Genomic DNA, 23,994 nt, shown 5'->3' on the forward strand with positions numbered 1-23,994 from the left:
CACATGGACAAGGACAGAGATGAGTGGCTGAGACACATGGACAAGGCGAGATGAGTGGCTGAGACACATGGACAAGGCGGAGATGAGTGGCTGAGACACATGGACAAGGCAGAGATGAGAAGCAGAGACACATGGACAAGGCAGAGATGAGAAGCAGAGACACATGGACAAGGCAGAGATGAGTGGCTGAGACACATGGACAAGGCAGAGATGAGAAGCAGAGACACATGGACAAGGCGTAGATGAGTGGCTGAGACACATGGACAAGGCGTAGATGAGTGGCTGAGACACATGGACAAGGCAGAGATGAGTGGCTGAGACACATGGACAAAGCGTAGATGAGTGGCTGAGACACATGGACAAGAGATGAGTGGCAGACACATGGACAAGGCGGAGATGAGTGGCTGAGACACATGGACAAGGCGGAGATGAGTGGCTGAGACACATGGACAAGGCAGAGATGAGTGGCTGAGACACATGGACAAGGCGGAGATGAGTGGCTGAGACACATGGACAAGGCAGAGATGAGAAGCAGAGACACATGGACAAGGCAGAGATGAGAAGCAGAGACACATGGACAAGGCAGAGATGAGTGGCTGAGACACATGGACAAGTCAGAGATGAGAAGCAGAGACACATGGACAAGGCAGAGATGAGTGGCTGAGACACATGGACAAGGCAGAGATGAGAAGCAGAGACACATGGACAAGGCGTAGATGAGTGGCTGAGACACATGGACAAGGCGTAGATGAGTGGCTGAGACACATGGACAAGGCAGAGATGAGTGGCTGAGACACATGGACAAGGCGGAGATGAGTGGCTGAGACACATGGACAAAGCGTAGATGAGTGGCTGAGACACATGGACAAGGCGGAGATGAGTGGCTGAGACACATGGACAAGGCAGAGATGAGAAGCAGAGACACATGGACAAGGCAGAGATGAGAAGCAGAGACACATGGACAAGGCAGAGATGAGTGGCTGAGACACATGGACAAGGCAGAGATGAGAAGCAGAGACACATGGACAAGGCAGAGATGAGTGGCTGAGACACATGGACAAGGCAGAGATGAGAAGCAGAGACACATGGACAAGGCGTAGATGAGTGGCTGAGACACATGGACAAGGCGTAGATGAGTGGCTGAGACACATGGACAAGGCAGAGATGAGTGGCTGAGACACATGGACAAAGCGTAGATGAGTGGCTGAGACACATGGACAAGGCGGAGATGAGTGGCTGAGACACATGGACAAGGCGGAGATGAGTGGCTGAGACACATGGACAAGGCAGAGATGAGTGGCTGAGACACATGGACAAGGCAGAGACACACATGGACAAGGCAGAGATGAGAAGCAGAGACACATGGACAAGGCAGAGATGAGTGGCTGAGACACATGGACAAGGCAGAGATGAGAAGCAGAGACACATGGACAAGGCAGAGATGAGTGGCTGAGACACATGGACAAGGCAGAGATGAGAAGCAGAGACACATGGACAAGGCAGAGATGAGATGAGTGGCTGAGACACATGGACAAGGCAGAGATGAGAAGCAGAGACACATGGACAAGGCAGAGATGAGTGGCTGAGACACATGGACAAGGCAGAGATGAGAAGCAGAGACACATGGACAAGGCGTAGATGAGTGGCTGAGACACATGGACAAGGCGTAGAGTGGCTGAGACACATGGACAAGGGCTGAGACACATGGACAAGGCAGAGATGAGTGGCTGAGACACATGGACAAGGCGTAGATGAGTGGCTGAGACACATGGACAAGGAGATGAGTGGCTGAGACACATGGACAAGGCGGAGATGAGTGGCTGAGACACATGGACAAAGCGTAGATGAGTGGCTGAGACACATGGACAAGGCGGAGATGAGTGGCTGAGACACATGGACAAAGCGTAGATGAGTGGCTGAGACACATGGACAAGGCGGAGATGAGTGGCTGAGACACATGGACAAAGCGTAGATGAGTGGCTGAGACACATGGACAAGGCAGAGATTAGAAGCAGAGACACATGGACAAGGCGTAGATGAGTAGCTGAGACACATGGACAAGGCAGAGATTAGAAGCAGAGACACATGGACAAGGCGGAGATTAGAAGCGGAGACACATGGACAAGGCGTAGATGAGTGGCTGAGACACATGGACAAGGCGTAGATGAGTGGCTGAGACACATGGACAAGGCAGAGATGAGTGGCTGAGACACATGGACAAAGTGATGAGTGGCTGAGACACATGGACAAGGCGGAGATGAGTGGCTGAGACACATGGACAAAGCGTAGATGAGTGGCTGAGACACATGGACAAGGCGTAGATGAGTGGCTGAGACACATGGACAAGGCAGAGATGAGAAGCAGAGACACATGGACAAGGCAGAGATGAGAAGCAGAGACACATGGACAAGGCAGAGATGAGAAGCAGAGACACATGGACAAGGCAGAGATGAGAAGCAGAGACACATGGACAAGGCAGAGATGAGTGGCTGAGACACATGGACAAGGCAGAGATGAGAAGCAGAGACACATGGACAAGGCGTAGATGAGTGGCTGAGACACATGGACAAGAGACACATGGACAAGGCAGAGATGAGTGGCTGAGACACATGGACAAGGCGGAGATGAGTGGCTGAGACACATGGACAAGGCAGAGATGAGAAGCAGAGACACATGGACAAGGCGTAGATGAGTGGCTGAGACACATGGACAAGGCGTAGATGAGTGGCTGAGACACATGGACAAGGCAGAGATGAGTGGCTGAGACACATGGACAAAGCGTAGATGAGTGGCTGAGACACATGGACAAGGCGGAGATGAGTGGCTGAGACACATGGACAAGGCGGAGATGAGTGGCTGAGACACATGGACAAAGCGTAGATGAGTGGCTGAGACACATGGACAAGGCGGAGATGAGTGGCTGAGACACATGGACAAGGCAGAGATGAGAAGCAGAGACACATGGACAAGGCAGAGATGAGAAGCAGAGACACATGGACAAGGCAGAGATGAGTGGCTGAGACACATGGACAAGGCAGAGATGAGAAGCAGAGACACATGGACAAGGCAGAGATGAGTGGATGAGTGGCTGAGACACATGGACAAGGCAGAGATGAGAAGCAGAGACACATGGACAAGGCAGAGATGAGTGGCTGAGACACATGGACAAGGCAGAGATGAGAAGCAGAGACACATGGACAAGGCGTAGATGAGTGGCTGAGACACATGGACAAGGCGTAGATGAGTGGCTGAGACACATGGACAAGGCAGAGATGAGTGGCTGAGACACATGGACAAGGCGGAGATGAGTGGCTGAGACACATGGACAAGGCGGAGATGAGTGGCTGAGACACATGGACAAAGCGGAGATGAGTGGCTGAGACACATGGACAAGGCGGAGATGAGTGGCTGAGACACATGGACAAAGCGTAGATGAGTGGCTGAGACACATGGACAAGGCGTAGATGAGTGGCTGAGACACATGGACAAGGCAGAGATTAGAAGCAGAGACACATGGACAAGGCGTAGATGAGTAGCTGAGACACATGGACAAGGCAGAGATTAGAAGCAGAGACACATGGACAAGGCGGAGATTAGAAGCGGAGACACATGGACAAGGCGTAGATGAGTGGCTGAGACACATGGACAAGGCGGAGATGAGTGGCTGAGACACATGGACAAGGCAGAGATGAGAAGCAGAGACACATGGACAAGGCGTAGATGAGTGGCTGAGACACATGGACAAGGCGTAGATGAGTCGCTGAGACACATGGACAAGGCAGAGATGAGTGGCTGAGACACATGGACAAAGCGTAGATGAGTGGCTGAGACACATGGACAAGGCGGAGATGAGTGGCTGAGACACATGGACAAGGCGGAGATGAGTGGCTGAGACACATGGACAAAGCGTAGATGAGTGGCTGAGACACATGGACAAGGCGGAGATGAGTGGCTGAGACAGGACAAGGCAGAGATGAGAAGCTGAGACACATGGACAAGGCAGAGATGAGAAGCAGAGACACATGGACAAGGCAGAGATGAGTGGCTGAGACACATGGACAAGGCAGAGATGAGAAGCAGAGACACATGGACAAGGCAGAGATGAGTGGATGAGTGGCTGAGACACATGGACAAGGCAGAGATGAGAAGCAGAGACACATGGACAAGGCAGAGATGAGTGGCTGAGACACATGGACAAGGCAGAGATGAGAAGCAGAGACACATGGACAAGGCGTAGATGAGTGGCTGAGACACATGGACAAGGCGTAGATGAGTGGCTGAGACACATGGACAAGGCAGAGATGAGTGGCTGAGACACATGGACAAAGCGTAGATGAGTGGCTGAGACACATGGACAAGGCGGAGATGAGTGGCTGAGACACATGGACAAGGCGGAGATGAGTGGCTGAGACACATGGACAAAGCGTAGATGAGTGGCTGAGACACATGGACAAGGCGGAGATGAGTGGCTGAGACACATGGACAAAGCGTAGATGAGTGGCTGAGACACATGGACAAAGCGTAGATGAGTGGCTGAGACACATGGACAAGGCAGAGATTAGAAGCAGAGACACATGGACAAGGCGTAGATGAGTAGCTGAGACACATGGACAAGGCAGAGATTAGAAGCAGAGACACATGGACAAGGCGGAGATTAGAAGCGGAGACACATGGACAAGGCGTAGATGAGTGGCTGAGACACATGGACAAGGCGTAGATGAGTGGCTGAGACACATGGACAAGGCAGAGATTAGAAGCAGAGACACATGGACAAGGCGTAGATGAGTGGCTGAGACACATGGACAAGGCAGAGATTAGAAGCAGAGACACATGGACAAGGTGGAAATTAGAAGTGGAGACACATGGACAAGGCAGAGATTAGAAGCAGAGACACATGGACAAGGCAGAGATTAGAAGCAGAGACACATGGACAAGGCAGAGATTAGAAGCAGAGACACATGGACATGGCGTAGATGAGTGGCTGAGACACATGGACAAGGCGGAGATTAGAAGCAGAGACACATGGACAAGGCGGAGATTAGAAGCAGAGACACATGGACAAGGCAGAGATTAGAAGCAGAGACACATGGACAAGGCAGAGATTAGAAGCAGAGACACATGGACAAGGCAGAGATTAGAAGCAGAGACACATGGACAAGGCAGAGATGAGTGGCTGAGACACATGGACAAGGCAGAGATGAGTGGCTGAGACACATGGACAAAGCGTAGATGAGTGGCTGAGACACATGGACAAGGCGGAGATGAGTGGCTGAGACACATGGACAAGGCGTAGATGAGTGGCTGAGACACATGGACAAGGCAGAGATTAGAAGCAGAGACAACAACAGTGGAGGCATCAATTCAGGCTACAAGTGTAAGACTAATGACACTCGCCCGAATGTCATTACAATTCACATAGGTGTTTTGTAACTGATGTCACTTTCAATTCATGAAAATGTGGGTGAACCTTGTGCTGTTGGGGTTTGGATGCTGGGATTGTTTTCTGAGCGGATGAACGTGCGCAGGTAGCCTACAGGAGCTTTTCTTAAGTGATTGTTTGACAATCAGATGAAAACATAATGACTGGTTGTATTTATGCCGCATTAAAATCGTCCATAAGGCTAAGGGAAGCTTTCCCTAAAGTATATTGAAATAAATTGCCAAAATGATATAGCCTAATTAGCTTACTCCTCTTTATACAGAAATAAATTATAATAATTCAAAATAGGTTACTACACCAGAAAGCATGATTAGCCACAGAAGATCATTCGCTTCTTAAACGGAAGGGCCCACAATTTGGGCAGCGCGAGCGGCAAATACCAAATAGATGATTGTTCAGTTGCGACTGTCAGTGAAAGCAGAGAGACCGACCCTTAGCTAGGTATATCGCAATATAAAAAATACAATCTTTAAAAAAACATTTTGGAAAGCAAATGTCTACTGTAAAGAGATGACAATGAAAAGACTCCAATCTGTCTTTTAGTTATCAAAATGCTCAACTTAATTGAGCGAACAGTAAGTAACCTGTCTTATTGGCACCAGTGGAGATCATCGGCCATATCTCAGGTTGAGTGTGCAAATTCACTGTCTGTATCATTGGGTCAGTGCCACTTTTGTTCATTTTTGGACAATAATTTCCTTCTCCAGGTTAGACGGACGACATTTTGTATTTGTGTATCCCCTTTCGTAGGCCAACTATATGGATCAGGCAATGTAGTTTTCATTGATCTGTTGGTCAGTCTCAGCAGAGTAGGCTACCCAGTCATTTTTGATCATATTACAAAATATGTCTCCAGTCATATAAAGTGTAGTACAATAGCAGGAAATGTGTTTATTAAATGCCAATAAGAAATGTATGGTTGAAGTGGTCAATTTACATACACTTACGGTGGAGTCATTGATGAGGGATGAAAAAGCTGCGACATTGGAGAAAGACACAAACAAGCTAAAAGGAACAGTCAATAAGAGTGAAAACAAAGTTAATGAACTTAAAAAGGAGAACAGCGTTCTGAGAGAAGCCTTACTGGAGATACAGACAAGATCAATGAGAGAGAATCTGGTACTTACAGGGATCCAAGAAAAGAAGGAGAAGTTCCTGAATCTGTAGTTAGAGTTCCTCCTTTACAGCTCTTCAGATCCCACGGGAAGCTGCTGATACAATCCAACTCGAATGTGTAGACCGATTCGGACAGAGAGGGCAGAGGTATGAACGCCCAATCGTTGCAAAATTTGCTTAATTTAAAGATAAAATAATGGTTCAAAGCCTGGGTAAAAGACTTGCTGGCATGACACTAGGCATGAATGATCCGTTTCCAAAGGAAATCGCAGAACAGCATAAAGTTCTGTATCCAATTTTCAAGGAAAATAGATTGAAAGGGACACGCATAGATCTCGTAGTCGATAAACTGTATATTGATAGCCAGTTGTTCAGAGACACAAAAACTACCCACGACTATTCTAAAAATGACAAAGTTCTCATAGAGGAGGCAAATAATGAAACACACAACTCTAGCCCTGTTATGGATTGTAATAATACAACAACAAAATATGGCTTTTCAATCGATCTTCAAATATAACTCATTGGAACTGAAACGCACTAATTCAACATGGTAGAGATAACAACACAGTAAACAGAATGTGTGGATGGATGGTGTGGTGTGTGTTTTTTTGTTTTGGGAAAGTGTGGCGTTGAGTGAGAAAGGAAATGGTTGCATATCCCAGAACCAATGTATTTCTGGGAGCAGGGGTTGTGAGAGAGCTTTCAATGTTGTGCAGATGAGGGGTATACATTTTATAATGAATTATACATCTTATTTATTTATTTATTTATTTATTGTCCTATCATGGTGGAACAGCATTTTAAAATAAATTATACATCTAATTTATTTATTGTCCTATCATGTGGAACTACATTTTTAAATAAATTATGCTTCTAATTGATTTATTTATGGTCTTATATTGATGGAACCCTATACCCTAGACACCCACCTGAACAACCTAGATACTAAGGAGAAGTCCCTATCTGTTTTATGGGCCTGCTGCAGCCAAAATGCGGTCAGAGACCTTCTAGAGCAGCACTGCCCCCTCAAGATTCTGAGCCTGCTTGGCAGGGTTGGTCCTGCAAAGCCAAAGCCCCCTGATGGGTGAGCATAATATACAAGGAAATTCTCAAAGCTGCTAATGAGAACCTTGACGACCTTGTACCCAGCCGGTGGGAATTCCGGTGGGGTGCCCCCACCCAGGCAGTGGCAGTGCTGGCAACACTAGCTGCAATAACCCATGGGGGGGGTCACACTCGGACATTCAGAGAGGGGGCATATTATTGTGGCTCTGGTGGCACAAAATCAAAGGTCTGACTCCACGGAGATGCTTGGGAATATGGTCTGAAACACCCACAATATGGTCCCCCGTCTACTACGGGGGACCGTATTGTGGGTGTTTCAGGCGAAGGGGGTATATCTGACCTCCATCATTTAGGACGTGACAATGGTTCATCAGATCTCCCCATTGCTAACCATTTTTTTGCGCAGTTTTGCAGGACTTCTCATACAGCTACAACTGTATATGCATTCGTAAATCAAGACTTTTCTTGAGTTGGGCTCTGAGATGGTGCGACTGTTGAGAATCTATGGTTGTTGTGTAGGAAAGGGGTTGAGTGTGTGTGTATCCCACAACTGTTGTGAGGGAGTAAAATATGTTAGGGACAATATTGGATGATTCACAATAATTGTTTGCTAATATAATAATTGCTTGCCATAATGTAATTTTGGTAATGGAGAGACTGGTGAGAGGTAAAAATGATTTGCCTAAATTGCCTACATTATTACAAATATGAATACCTAATTATATATAATACAAATCGAGGTGAGGGCGATGGAAATGCATTTGACAGTTGATCTGCTTCTGTTCTGTGGCTGGCACTGTGTGCTCTTTTCGAAGGATGGGTCCCAGTCTCTCCGGGGCTATGGGATCCGGTGGGTCGGGGGTGGTCTGCCAGGCATTGGGATGACAACACAACTCGGGATGAGGAGGTTTTTTAGCAGGGGGAATAGGGGGGGACCAATTAGAGGTTTACTTAGTATCAATGCAAATATCATGGTACAGCTATATAGACACTCAATCATCATGTTACTTTTTAATGGTACGTTTACAAACATATATTTTGATAAATAGAATTGAAACCTGTGGTGAAATAAGTTTAGCCAGTTATAATTGTAATGGCTTTGCAGATGATAAGAAAAGACAATCAGTATTTACCTGGCTAAAAGATGATGAAAATGATCTCTGTTGTTTACAGGAAACTCATTCAACAATTTTAGATGAAGTTCTGAGGAAAAAGGACTGGGGGGGCCAAATATATTTCTCCCATGGGCAAAGAAATTCAAAAGGGGTGATGATATTAATTAACAGTAATTTTGATCCAAATGTGCAAATTGTCCAAACAGATCATCAAGGTAGATGGATTATTTTAAATATGTTATTGGACAATAAACAGATACGGCTTATTTACCAATTTGGTCCAAATAATGATGATCCGAGCTTCTTTGAAAACACATATAAGAATTGATCAACTCTACAAGCAACACTAGACCCTATTATTATAGTGGGGGATTTTAATACGGTTTTAAATACCTCTATGGAACGTGAAGGATATCACATCACAATCTATCACCCTCAGGCACTTAAGTTAATAAGGAAATCATGAATGTCATGGATATATTGACATTAGTGGATATATGGAGGCTTAAATACCCTGACCTCGTGAGATATACATGGCGGAGGCTTAATCAAGCTAGTCGTCTTGATTACTTTCTTATGTCATACTCTCTGGCACCAAACATTTTTAAAAAGTGTTGATAGGGGACAGAATGCGGTCGTATCATCACATAATTGTCATATATATTACTCTTACAGAATTTCCACGTGGGTGAGGATATTGGAAATTGTCTCAAAGCCTACTGGATGATAACTTGTTTATAACTAGAACAGAATAATTTATAACTGACTTTTTCAGACATAACATAGGTACAACATCCCATTATTCTATGGGCCACTTTTAAACGTGCCGTTAGAGGCCATGCAATTCACTACTCATCTATAAAACAAAAGCAATAAAGGTCAGAAAAGTCCATATTAACAAAGGAAATTGAAGGACTAACAGTACAATTAGATAGCAATAAAAACGGTACTAATAGAGGCACAGAATAAGTTTGAGGAAAAACAAACAGAAATGGAGGAACTTATTCAAGAAAGATCCAGAGTAATATATTATAAAAAATAAAGCGAACTGGATGGAATATGGGGGAAAATGCACCAACTTATTTTTCAATCTTCAACATAGAAATGTCACCAAACAAAATGTATTGAAACTTGTTACAAATGATGGAGTCACACATGATTCACTGAATTATATTTTGAAAGAGGAAGTAGTGTACTTTAAGAATATGTTTTCATTTCAGTCTCCTCCATCTCCACTAACCGAAGCTAATTGTATGGATTTCTTCCCTATTAATAATGTAAAATTAACATCTGTGCAGAACGACTCATGCGAAGGCCAAATTACAGAGGAGGAACTTCTTGATGAAATTAAAGCCTTTAAGGCTGGGAAAACTCCAGGCCTGGATGGCATACCCGTTGAAGTATACCAAACCTGTTTTGATATGCTCAGAGGACCATTATTACATGTTTTAACCACTCCTATATAAATGGTAGATTATCAGACACACAACAAGAAGGTCTGATTTCATTATTACTGAAATAGGATCCAAATGGTATATATAAAGATCCAGTCCATTTAAAGAATTGGAGGCCTCTTACACTTCAGTGTTGTGATGCAAAAATTCTAGCTAAATTCTTGGCGCATAGAATTAAAAAGGTATTGTCAGATATTATTCATCCTAATCAGACAGGTTTTTTACATTGACGATACATTGGTGATAATATAAGACAAGTACTGGAAACAATAGAATTCTATTGTCACGCCCTGACCATAGAGAGGCTTTTTATTCTCTATTTTGGTTAGGAAGGGGTGTGACTAGGGTGGGTAATCGACGGAGCCGAGGAGAGAACATCGGCAGAGCCAGGGTGGTCGGCGGAGCCGAGGAGTGAACCAGAGCCAATCTGGGAGAAGATGGAGGAAAGTGAACGACCCGAAACACACAGCCAGGGCAGCTAAGGAGTGGCTCTGTAAGAAGCATCTCAAGGTCCTTGAGTGGCCTAGCCAGTCTCCAGACCTGAACCCAATAGAAAATCTTTGGAGGGAGCTGAAAGTCCGTATTGTCCAGCGACAGCCCCGAAACCTGAAGGATCTGGAGAAGGTCTGTATGGAGGAGTGGGCCAAAATCCCTGCTGCAGTATGTGGAAACCTGGTCAAGAACTACAGGAAACGTATGATCTCTGTAATTGCAAACAAAGGTTTCTGTACCAAATATTAAGTTCTGCTTTTCTGATGTATCAAATACTTATGTCATGCAATAAAATGATAAATAATTACTTAAAAATCATACAATGTGATTTTCTGGATTTTTGTGTCACATTCCGCCTCTCACAGTTGAAGTGTACCTATGATAAAATTACAGACCTCTACATGCTTTGTAAGTACGGAAACCTGCAAAATCGGCAGTGTATCAAATACTTGTCTCCCCACTGTATGTGTATATGTATGAATGTTTATATATATATATATATATATATATATATATATATATATATATATATATATATATATATATATATATAATGGGTGTGTATGTATGTATGTACAGTTGAAGTCAGACGTTTACATACACCTAGGTTGGAGTCCTTAAAACTCGTTTTTCAACTCCACAAATTTCTTGTTAACAAACTATACTTTTGGCAATTTTTCCAACAATTGTTTACAGACAGATTATTTCACTTATAATTCACTGTATCATAACTCCAGTGGGTCAGAAGTTTACATACACTAAGTTGACTGTGCCTTTAAACAACTTGGAAAATTCAAGAAAATGTCATGGCTTTAGAAGCTTCTGATAGTCTAATTGACATAATTTTAGTCAATTAGAGGTGTACCTGTGGATGTATTTCAAGGCCTACCTTCAAACTCAGTGTCTCTTTGCTTGATATCATGTGCAAATTAAAATAAATCAGCCAAGACCTCAGAAAATACATTGTAGACCTCCACAAGTCTGGTTCATCCTTGGGAGCAATTTCCTAATGCCTTATGGTACCACGTTCATCTGTACAAACAACAGTATACACGTATAAACACCATGAGACCACGCAGCCGTCATACCGCCCAGAAAGGAGACATGTTCTGTCTCCTAGAGATGAACATAATTTGGTGCGAAAAGTGCATATCAATCCCAGAACAACAGAAAGGACCTTGTGAAGATGCTGGAGGAAACAGGTACAAAAGTATTTAAATCCACAGTAAAACGAGTCCTATATCGACTTAACCTGAAAGGCCGCTCAGCAAGGAAGAAGCCACTGCTCCAAAACCGCCATTAAAAGCCAGACTATAGACTACAGACTACAGACCACTGCAACTGCACATGGGGGACAAAGATCATACTTGAAGGAGAAATATCCTCAGGTCTGATGAAACAAAAATAGAACTGCTTGGCCATAATTACCATCGTTATGTTTGGAGGCAACAGAACACCATCCCAACCCTGAAGCACGGGGGTGGCAACATCATGTTCTGGGAGTGCTTTGCTGCAGGAGGAACTGGTGCACTTCACAAAATAGATGGCATCATGAGGCGGGAAAATGCTGTGGATATATTTATGCAACATCTCAAGACATCAGTCAGGAAGGTAAAGCTTGGTCACAAATGGGTCTTCCAGATGGACAATGACCCCAAGCATACTTCCAAAGTTGTGGCAAAATGGCGTAAGGACAACAAAGTCAATGTATTGGAGTGGCCATCACAAAGCCTTGACCTCAACGCTATAGAACATTTGTGGGCATAACTGAAAAAGCGTGTGCATGCAAGGAGGCCTACAAACCTAACTCAGTTACACCAGCTCTGTCAGGAGGAATTTGCCAAAATTCATGCAATTTATTGTGGGAAGCTTGTGGAAGGCTACCCAAAAATGTGGCCCAAGTTAAGCGATTTAACGGCGATGCTACCAAATACTAATTGAGGGTATGTAAACTTCTGACCCACTGGGAAAGTGATGAATTAAATAAAAGCTGAAATAAATTATTCTCTCTACTACTATTCTGACATTTCACATTGTCCGGAATTGTGAAAAACCGAGTTTAAATGTATTTAGTAAGGTGTATGTAAACTTCCGACTTCAACTGTGTAAAATATATGAATAAAATATACGGGGGATTGGAAATGATGCAGACAATTACATTGATGGAAGCAACATTCTATCCGCAATATTAAAGTTGATCCACCTCTTTAAAAAAATTAAAATAAAACAAACTCTAAAACTGTTTTAAAGTCAACATTGTCCTCATGGTGAAAAACCTGAGAGGTTTTCTTCCTATCTGGCAACTGAGCTAGCAAGGATGCCTGTATCTTTGTAGTGACTTGATTAATAACATGCTCCAAGGGATATTTAATGTCTCTTTCTTTTACCCATCTACCAATAGGTGCCTTTCTTTGTGAGGCATTATAAAACTTCTCTGGTCTTTGTGGAGGGACCTTACAAATAATTGTACGTGCGGGCTACAGAGATGATGGAGTCATTCAAATTGTATTGTTAACTGTTGTGACTAGGGGGCAGTATTTTCATTTTTGGAAAAATAACGTACCCAAAGTAAACGGGATATTTTGTTATGACAAGATGCTAGAATATGCATATAACTGACAGCTTAGGATAGAAAACACTCTAAAGTTTCCAAAACTATAAAAATATTGTCTGTGGGTATAACAGAACTGATATTGCAGGCGAAAGCCTGAGAAAAATCCAATCCGAAAGTGCCTTGTGTTTTGAAAGCTCTGCGTTCCAATGTGTCCCTATTGAGCAGTGAATGGGCTATCAACCAGATTACTTTTTCTACATATTCCCCAAGGTGTCTACAGCATTGTGACGTAGTTTTACGCATTTACGTTGAAGAATTACCGTAAGCGGCTACATTGTGTAAGTGGTCACCTGATGGCTCTCAGAATGATTCTCGCGTAAAATACAGAGGTAGCCATTTTTCCAATCGGTCCTACTGAAAAACCAATTGTCCTGGTGGATATATTATCAAATAGATATTTGAAAAACACCCTGAGGATGGATTATAAACAACGTTGGCCATGTTTCTGTCAATATTATGGAGCTAATTTGGAATATTTTTCGGCGTTTTCGTGACTGCAATTTCCGGTCGATTTCTCAGCCAAACGTGAAGAACAAACATAGCTATTTCAACTACAAAAATAATATTTTTGGAAAAAAGAAACATTGGCTATCTAACTGGGAGTCTCGTGAGTGAAAACATCCAAAGCTCATCAAAGGTAAAGAATTTAATTTGATTGCTTTTCTGATTTCCGTGACCAAGTTACCTGCTGCTAGCTGGACATAATGCTATGCTAGGCTATCGATAAACTTACACAAATGCTTGTCTTGCTTTGGCTGTAAAGCATATTTTGAAAATCTGAGAGGACAGGGTGATTAACAAAAGGTTAAGCTGTGTCTCAATATATTTCACTTGTGATTTTGATGAATATTAATATTTTCTACTAATATTTATGTCCGTTGCGTTATGCTAATTAGTGTCAGTCGATGATTACGCTCCCGGTTCCGGGATGGGGAGTATCAAGAACACTACTATTGCACACAGAGTGAAACCATACAAGTTATTATGTGACTTGTTATGCACATTTTTACTCCTGAACCTATTTTGATTTGCCATAACAAAGGGGTAGAATACTTATTGACTTTTAAGACATACGTTTTCAGCTTTTCCATTTTTATTCATTTGTAAACATTTCTAAAAATGTAATTCCACTTTGACATTATGTAGTGTTGTATGTAAGCCAGTGACACAAAATCTAAATGTAATACATTTTAAATTCAGGCTGTAACGCAACAAAATGTGGAAAAGGGGTGTGAATACTTTCTGAAGGCACTGTACAAGGTGTATAATGACACCAATATATTGTCTGTATCATGTGTGGTCACAGATCATAGGGTCTTACCAGCAACAATATCTCACATTTTCCTTTCGGGAATCCGACGTATTATGGATGAAGGTCTATTTGTTACACATTAATTCTGCGTGTTTACAAAGTTCATCCTGTGTAGTTACAGGGTTAAAACAGAAACAACTCTAAGGTTAATAGTTAAGGCATTCATTTCGAGGGGTTAAGGTTAGGGCTATGGTTTGGGGAAGGCTTAAAACTAAATACAAGATAACAACGCGCTTGGTGTTTCCTTCAACTATCATCAACTCTTCTCACGGCTTGCTGGAGCATTGTAAACTACGGTGACGCAGTGGTCTCAGCAGCGCACTCCGTCTGTTATTGCCCAGTGCTGGGCAATCATTTTTCTTTTTTTTGTGAGTGCTGAGGAAGGCATATATCGACGTTCTCACAACCTTTTCAAATGCTTTAAATCAAAGTTTATTTGTAGTGATCAGGCTGCTGACAAGTGGAATGTATAGGGCTAAAATCGACCTAAAATGGCCACTTTCATCATGATTCTCCCCAAAATGGCTTGTGATACAAATATAAAAAGCATATTCACCATCATTCCTCCCAATTAAGTTTCTATGTGAGAAATGCCAGAACAATCTGAGTTACCCAAAATACTGTATTTTCAGGCCTTTCTGGTGTCCATAAACACCTGATTTTGAAACTAAAGTCAAACAGGCAAATAACCATGCAGTAAGTACTTATGTGAAATGAAAGGAAATCAAGAGTACAGAGTAGCTATTAATCCATAGATGTCACAGAAGTAACTGCTGCATTGTAATTTTCTGTATTTCCGCTCCTGAAAGAGAGATCTCTTCACTAGCAATGCAGTGAGGGGGAACTTGTGCGCCTTGCCATGAAGTTAGTGCAGTCCTTTTGTGGTCTACTACCGTTAATCTGTGTCTATGAACAAGTGTGACAATAAGCTCTCTGTCTGAACTGCAATCCTCTTAGGCAAGGCTTTGTGGGTAAACCCGCCTCATGCAAATTCTAAACCCCATTTAGCTTTGAGGGACTAGTCAGCTGCATTGAGATTAATGGTCGAGTGACTACTTGATTTAATAGGGTTATTTCACTGCTTCCGGGGGAAAATAAACAACAAAGTTAATGCAAGACATTCGTCACTGACGTCCTCAATCTATCCTCTGCTCTACGAGGGAAGGGAAGAAAACGTTTTCTTTTTGCTTTCAGAATGTTTCACTCTGACTGTCACTTTTCCTTTTGTTAACTTCAGATGTTTGGGAGACTTTGCAGTTTTTTATTATTGAGAAAATGGCTGTATTTTGTTAAATGATAGGAGTCAATTTAAATAAAAGTATTCCGTTTGTGGTTTAGGAAAAAATTCCAATTCAGATTGTTTTGATATTGTGGATTCAGGCCTTGTTGCTCAACCTATTTCTGCTTCTGATATCTTCCCTAAAGTAAGAGGGAAATAGCTAAATAAAATGGAAGAAAGAAAACAATGTGCAAAGAATTAGAAAGTATATTTTGTGTGTAGAAATGATTACAGTAAATTAGATTGTATGGATTTTTAAAAAACTTGATTAGCGATAAATGCAGAGGAGAGAAAGTGCTGTGCAATTTTCCATTACGGGGTGAAGAATGACAATCCTTGTTTATCTTTTTCCATGCGGTCAGCTTACTCCAAACTTTGCTGCAGGGGATTACTGTTGCTCTGTGGGTGAGGGACTGTCACTGTCGTTTCTCTTTCCACGAGAAAACACATCACTATGTGACACAGGTGATCTGAGACTAGCAGTAACACATTTCACAAACTAGTACCTATGGTGAAAATGATTAACACAGCTTTCAAATACATGTTTTAATTACTCTCCATTTACTGTAAATCTTATCATTTCAGAATTATACACCCCAAACACATAGACACATCAAAACACACACACACACATATCCCCAGCTGCTCAAACCAAGCCTGCTCAGCATAGCCAGCATTCTCCAGGAAGAAGAGCTGAGATTACCTAAAGCTGATTGGCCAGCGCCTTAATGTGTGAGACCTTCCAACGAACAGCTTAGGCTGTCATTACACCAGCCTGATCAACACAGAGCTCCTCACACAGACAGATGCCATTTTGGAGAGAGTCAATCAAGGGATAGAGGAAAGGATGGATGGTGGGTAGCAGCTTAGGTATGGAGGGACCTCACATGGAGGGTTAAAGAGGCAGCATAAATCCATCCACTATGTCATTGTGTTCACCAGTGTATTTGAGTGGACAGACTGTAGGTCTGATATTCAGTACAATGAGTGAGCTATGTTCATATTGGATATACTGTTGTACACAATGGTGTAGCCATCAAATTTGTTAAGATAGAGAGACTGAGTAATACTCACTTGAGAACTCACCACTCACTTGAATGTGAGCGGTCAAACTAGGCTGTCATGCGAAATATCTGCTTCTCCTCTTCCCTCTTTCCCCCCACAATCACACACACACCACCCGGTCAACCTGTTGGCTCCGAGTCTACGCCATTCATCCAGCCTGTGACTGACAATCGATAGCTGTGATAGCTGTGCCATGGAGCCAGTTTGGGTTGTAATTGATACGGCCTATCAGCTCCATGCATCTGGACACTGGCTCTGCTGGAAATGGGCCGTGACGGACAGAACAGGGGCCTTCAAAACACAACCCCTCCCCAGCTGCTCACATTGATCCCATTCACCCTGGATCTCAGTTTGACTTCTAAATCTTCCTTCACTCTGGCTGGGCGATAGTAAACATCTCCACCAACTCACTCAGTACAAAGGAGATTTGACATGTCTTTTGCAGTGCAGGCAAGTGAAGGGAAGCTGGATCATTGTAATGGGTGGAATGGATTAAGGTATCAAACGTGATTTAATGTGACAGCAGCTTCCACTGGTCTGTTGTCTGACTTGTCTATGTTATCTACAGTACAGTACAGTAACTTGACACTTTCTACAATATATTTTTTAATTCAGTTTATCTCCTGTCTTTTTCTCATTAGACTGTCTGTCTGGAGTTTTTATATTGTTTGATTGCAGGAAATGGATCTACTGAGGCACATTACCAGATGTCTAAACTGCTGCATTGCTTTTTCCCTCAGCTTGTCACTCGAGCATTCATCTTGGGGACTGTCTGTGTTTATTGGCTTTCATTCCCTCTCTCCTAACCTTCCTCATTTCCTCCCTCCTTTCCTCCCTCCTTTCCACCCACGTCTTTCAATGACAAGGTGGAGTTATGTTCAAACAGCTTTCTAGCGCCCCCTTGCTTTACCCAAGATACACTGCAGAAGATTCATCTGTGTGTGTGTGTGTGTGTGTGTGTGTGTGTGTGTGTGTGTGTGTGTGTGTGTGTGTGTGTGTGTGTGTGTGTGTGTGTGTGTGTGTGTGTGTGTGTGTGTGTGTGTGTGTGTGTGTGTGTGTGTGTGTGTGTGTGTGTATGTGTGTGTGTGTGTGTGTGTGTGCGTGCGTGCGTGCGTGCGTGCGTGCGTAGATGCATGTGTGTGTCTCCCAGACTCTTCCGGAAGGAGAAGGGGGTCTCCGTTGTGATGGCACAGAGACAGAGCTTTGAAGTTGGTGATACTGGCAGAGCTCTCTCTCCCTCTCTGTGTGTGTGCCAGGGAGACGGAGTAGCCTCATGCCCTCTGATCTCTTCAAAGCGCCATATCTCCCTACCGTTACTCTCTACCTCGCTCTCTCTCTCCTTTTCTCTTCCTTCCGTTTTCTCTCTTGATCGATCAATCTCTCTCTGTTTCTCTTTCTCTCGTTCACTTTCTCTTTTGCCCACTCTCATTCTCAATTACACTCTCTCTTTGTCTTTTCTTGTTCTCTACTCTGTCCCATTCATTTTATCCACCATACTCCCCATTTTTATCCACAATTCTCCCCATTTTTATTTCCCTATTTCTCCCCAAAAACGTTTTGTTCTCTCATTCCATCAGTTCATCTGTGCCTCTCTCTCTTCTCTTCCCCCTCCTTCCTGGCATCATTCCAACCTGTCTGGATCAGGACATTGTTCAGATGGGTATACAATCACCAATCTGACGGAAGCCTGGGGTCTTTTCATAGACAGAGGTCTGCAGCGTAGTCATCTTCATCCCCCTGTCAAACTTCATACTCTTTCCTCCTCTCTCCCATTCACCTCTCTAAGATCAGAATGAATGGTCGGTTGGTTGAAAATCCAGCACTTGCAGAAAGAGGAAATGAAGAATATTTGTCTAATTATTTAACTACATGCACCATACATGTGAGCAGTAGAAGTAGCAGTAGAAGTATTGTTGTCCGTTAGTTTACTCCAATCAGGGTATGGATGGTAGGGCAGGGTGCAGATAGATTGTGGGTTCTATCAAGTTAATGGTTTGCATCATTTAAAAAAAAAAAAATTTGTATCCATTATATTCCTGTATACTCCCCCCAACCCACCATATTGACATCATATTAGCTATCATTATCGTCAACATAGCTAGAACTAACTCGCTAGTAAACCCGCTACAATCATGCAGTACAGTGTACAGAAAGCAGTTGAGCAATTACACTGGCGGGCCCTGCTGGCAATAAATGAATAAAACCGCAAGCGTATCTTGACTTAGAAGAGTTCCCGTGTTGGATAGCCATAGCCAACTAGCTAACATGGCATCCCTCTCTGTTTGAGCCGTGTGTTTGAGTATGCTAAACTAGCTAGCTGCATTCTCTAGCTAAGTAAGTGAAAGTGAAAAGAATACAAGGAAATATAGCTTGCTCTCTCTCTCGCTTCTCCTTCAATTTTAAAGAAATGTATTTGTTCAAAGCTGTTAAAATACTCACCACATGTTATGCACTGCAGTACCAGCTAGGTGGAGCTTGTGCTTTCAGTACTAGATTCATTCTCTTATCCTTTGATTGGGTGGACATGATCATGTCAATTGATGCTGAAAAAGCTCTGAAGTTGTCATAATTACAGTGTAAGGCTATGGAAGGGGGTTAGAACCATGAGCCACCAAGGTGTTATATTGAAGTCAATGTACCCAGAGGAGAACGGAAACTATCTGTAACGGCGTTCGTCTGTTGAAAGAAGAGAGTCGGACCGAAATGCAGCGTGTTGGTTACTCATGACTTTAATGAAGGAAAACGCGGTACATGAAATAACTGAATACTAAATACAAAGACAACAGAACGGAACGTGAAACTTATTACAGCCTATCTGGTGAATACTACACAAAGACAGGAACAAACACCCACGAATTACAAAGTGAACTCAGGCTACCTAAATATGGTTCCCAATCTGAGACAACGAGAATCACCTGACTCCAATTGAGAACCGCCTCAGGCAGCCAAGCCTATACCACACCCCTAATCAGCCGCGATCCCAAATAATACAAACCCCAATACGAAACACAACATATAAACCCATGTCACACCCTGGCCTACCCAAACATATAACAAAAACACAAAATACAATGACCAAGGCGTGACACTATCTGTCCTTCTGTTACATCGTGGTGCTACCCCAGAGAGTGCTGTTGAGGCTACTGTAGACCTTCATTGCAAAACAGTGTTTTTTCATCAATAATTTGGTGACGTGAATATACTGTATTTAGTAAAGTTTTATTTCAATTTTTATTTTTATTTTTTATGTTTTACAATAAAACCAATTTGTAAGTCGCCCTGGACAAGAGCGTCTGCTAAATGACTTAAATGTAAATGTAAAATAAAAAGTGAAATTCATTGAGTAGGAAGGTCCTCCCCTTCCTCCTCTGAGGAGCTTCCACTGGTCCTGAACCTCCATATTTGTAACATTTCTACTGATATTGCCCTAAAAAGAAATGCTTTACCAAAGATCATAATGATATACAAGCAGGTCTGAGTTTTCCATTTTCATTTTCCTTGTTTTGTGTGTCGCAGGAACTTGGAATATTGTAAAGCTGCTGGTTGCACTTGCTTGCCTTTCTTACACTAGGATCTATCTTGACAAAAAAATAGATAATGTCTGAATTAGACAGACCTACATGAATGAAAGTTGAATGATAAATAAAACACCACAGTGGTGTGTATTTTTTTTTCCAACTTCAGTTGTGTGGGTCTTTTCTCTTCTAGACTCTTACCCAAATGGGCATGCCTGGCCACGGGCAGTCTCAGCCAATGGCCATCAGTTTCTCAGAAAGGATTGCAGGAACTCTGCCCCCATTTCATAGACTGTGGCCTCTCGCAATCCCTCTCCTCTCTCTCTCTCTCTCTCTCTCTCTCTCTCTCTTTGTCTTTCTCTCACCCTTTCTTTCTCCCTCCCTCTTTCCCTCTCTCTTCGAAATAAGGTGGGATGAGTTTTAATCAGAGATTGGCTGGTCAGGTATTGAGTAGTAGTAGATAGAGAAGAGAAAGAAAGAGTGAGGAGAGAGATCTGCTTTGGTGATTCGCCCCCCTCTGACATGACCGCCAGACCCCTCCAATGGACGTATTTGGAAAGGTAGTTATGGACTGACTGGAGAGGAGAGAAGAAATAGAGAAAGACAGACTGAGTGACAGACAGCTTGGAAGAATGGACTCCATAGTGTCAGGTGTGAGGCAGAGGTAGTTGGAGGAAGAAGCCATTCTTTGCCCTGTGGGTGTTGTTTGCCCTGTGGGTTCAATACAAAGCCGATCTCAGCAATAGGTCTACGTGACTCACCCCAGATGTCTATTAATTTACACCTTCAATTATGACATGGAACGATAACGATTGGATAGTTCAACATAACATAAACACTTAATCTAAAGCACAATAAATGATATTTTCTCAGCACAACATACAGTCTAACCCTGAAATAATTTTAGAAGTGGTATAGTTACACGCATAACATAAACATCTAAAGTACAACACTGTATATTTTATTTTCATATTGTGTGCTGCATAACCCTTAGATCATCTTAGCTACATGCTGTAATTAACAGATGAGTTGGCCAACCCCTGAGTATAATTTGAGATAAAAGTGATGCACTGTGGCCTTTTGTGGTTCTACTTCATGCCCATCACAGGGGGCTGCTAATTAATGAACCATTTGGATCTCCAGCAAGTTGAACTCTGGCCCAGACGTAATTAGAACTCATACACTGACCACCAATCATAAAATACTACCCACGACCTTGTGTCACTTCCATAATAAAAAGTACAAATTAGTTCCTTACCAATTAATAATTCATAAAATAAAAGTGAAAATAATATAAGCCTAAGGCTGTTAGTAGTGGATGTAAAGGTAAAGGTATATGTACATGAATATTACACCTGTGGTATTGGCTTAGACTTTGTTTAGAAAGCTTATCTTTGTGAGTAGCCTACATTTAGTGGTTGTCATTCCATTGTTAGCTTGCCTATATAGCGCTGGTTAATAATTGATGCATGTTGTCTGGTGTGCGTGTGTTTCCCAGGTAGCTGCAGTCATAGTGCTGTGACCTCTCTGCTTCTGCCCCACCTGACCACCTGACCGCTGACCTGTACCAGCAGTCTCAGACAGGAGGGGCTGCCCCACACCAACACCTCTACTTTGTCATGGCTGTCTCTCCTTGGTTATGTAGTTAGATATTTGGTGTGTGTGTGTGTGTGTGTGTGTGTGTGTGTGTGTGTGTGTGTGTGTGTGTGTGTGTGTGTGTGTGTGTGTGTGTGTGTGTGTGTGTGTGTGTGTGTGTGTGTGTGTGTGTGTGTGTGTGTGTGTGTGTGTGTGTGTCAGGCAGGGGGCGGGGGCGGGGGGGGATAGTTGGTACTTATATTATCATCTTCAAATGAATGGCATACTAGTCTACTGTGGTTCATTTATACTGTACCTAACTGTGGTAGCTGTGGCAGCCAACCAGCCAATCATGGAATAGAGGTATTGATGTATCCACTTACTTTACCCTGTTTTCCTCTGTGTTTGTTTACTTGTTTTTGTTTTTTAAGCACTGGATCATATTTACCTGATGCTACTGTATCTACGAAGTATGATATTAAAATGTTGTGTAGTACTTATGATTATATGAAAACATAAATGATCATTAGACAAAAATGAATCAAATGGTGTGATAAAAACAGTACTTTCAAATATGATTTACAGCTTTTTTCAGTCTTATTTTACTATCATTTTACTCTTGCTACCCTCTTCTCTCTCTCTCTCTCTCTCTCTCTCTCTCTCTCTCTCTCTCTCTCTCACTCATGCAAACACAGACACACTTGCACTCACCCTCTGGCCAATCAATAGGCAGTAGAGTCAACCACTTTCCCTCCATTCCCTCCAAATGTCTCATTCAGTTACATATTTTCCAGGAAGGCTTATTTAGAGATAGTAATAGACTTAATTAATCTCTCAGAGGGGTGATTATCATCTCTCTGACTTCTCCCATGGGCTGTATGTGTGTGTTATCACTGAGTTCTCTGAAAAGATGGGTAAGACTCTTCAGTGTGCAGCTTCAGTGTGCAGCGTCAGTGTCAGCTCCTAGCCTTTTCTGCTTCCGACGTCAAGCATCTTTTATTATCACTCTTCCCTCACAATCCCCCGGCATCAGTGGGCTCTAGCTCTTAAATCATTGCATGCATACACAAATCTGAAGTGTTTTATTATTGTTATTTTCTCTTAGTCTTACTGAGTCAGTGTGCCCAGATATTCATTTGGGTTTTTTAATTTGTACCTTGCAGAGAAAAGGAACAAAATGAACCAAAAGCACCAAAATGTTTGTGAATCTATCACAGGACGTTAGTGGCACTCTAATTGGGGAGGAAGGACTCGTGGCAATGGCTGGAGCGGAATGTTGGATTGGTATTAAAAACATCAAAACATGGTTTCCATGTGTTTGACTCCATTCCATACTCCGTTCCAGCCATTATTATGAGCCGTCCTCCCCTCAGCAGTCTCTACTAGGAACCTATCTTCAAGGTCTGGCATCACTATTCAAATCTATGCATATATTTAAGGTGATGTAACTTACTGTAGCTTCTCATATCCCTGACAAAAGCTTAAAGTTTCTAGAATTGTGGTGTGGGTGATGAGAAGATGAATGATAGCTGTGGATACTTGTGAACGTTTTCTGTTTGAATTAAGTTGTGCTTCATTGCTGTGATATGTTCCTTCACGGCTTGGAAAAATTCTCAGCGTCGCAAAATATGATTATTCACAATGGGAACGTTATGAGAACGTTGTGATGTTCAGAAAGGAATTTGTAGCACCTATTACTCCTCAGCTCTTTATTTTACCATTGTAAAATGTACTTAAATTGTGTCTTTTTGATAAATAAAATCTCCTAGATATCAGAAGTGAATATGAGAATGTTTTACTCTTTCCAAATAGCAGTACTGTCGTGTTTTGCCTGCTGTACAGAATGACCAATGATTGAGACCTACAGTATGTTAGTGGTTCAATATTTCCTCTTAAACATGCTAACTTTGGTAGGTACGGTTGAAGTCAGAAGTTTACATATACTTAGG

General features: G+C 42.6%; 1 protein-coding gene across 2 annotated transcripts in view; it reads left to right on the forward strand.

Moving 5' to 3' along the window:
* The window catches only part of LOC124006039 (t-SNARE domain-containing protein 1-like), a 174,900-nt gene extending 152,723 nt beyond the window's left edge, over nt 1-22,177 (forward strand). For both annotated transcript variants that reach the window (XM_046315699.1, XM_046315698.1), the window contains exon 12: nt 21,969-22,177. The gene's annotated coding sequence lies outside the window, so the exon portion shown is untranslated. The remainder of the gene's footprint in view (nt 1-21,968) is intronic.
* The last annotated feature ends 1,817 nt before the right edge of the window (nt 22,178-23,994 follow it).

This window comes from Oncorhynchus gorbuscha, linkage group LG19, assembly GCF_021184085.1.
Source record: "Oncorhynchus gorbuscha isolate QuinsamMale2020 ecotype Even-year linkage group LG19, OgorEven_v1.0, whole genome shotgun sequence".
In the NCBI taxonomy this organism is placed as follows: domain Eukaryota; kingdom Metazoa; phylum Chordata; class Actinopteri; order Salmoniformes; family Salmonidae; genus Oncorhynchus; species Oncorhynchus gorbuscha.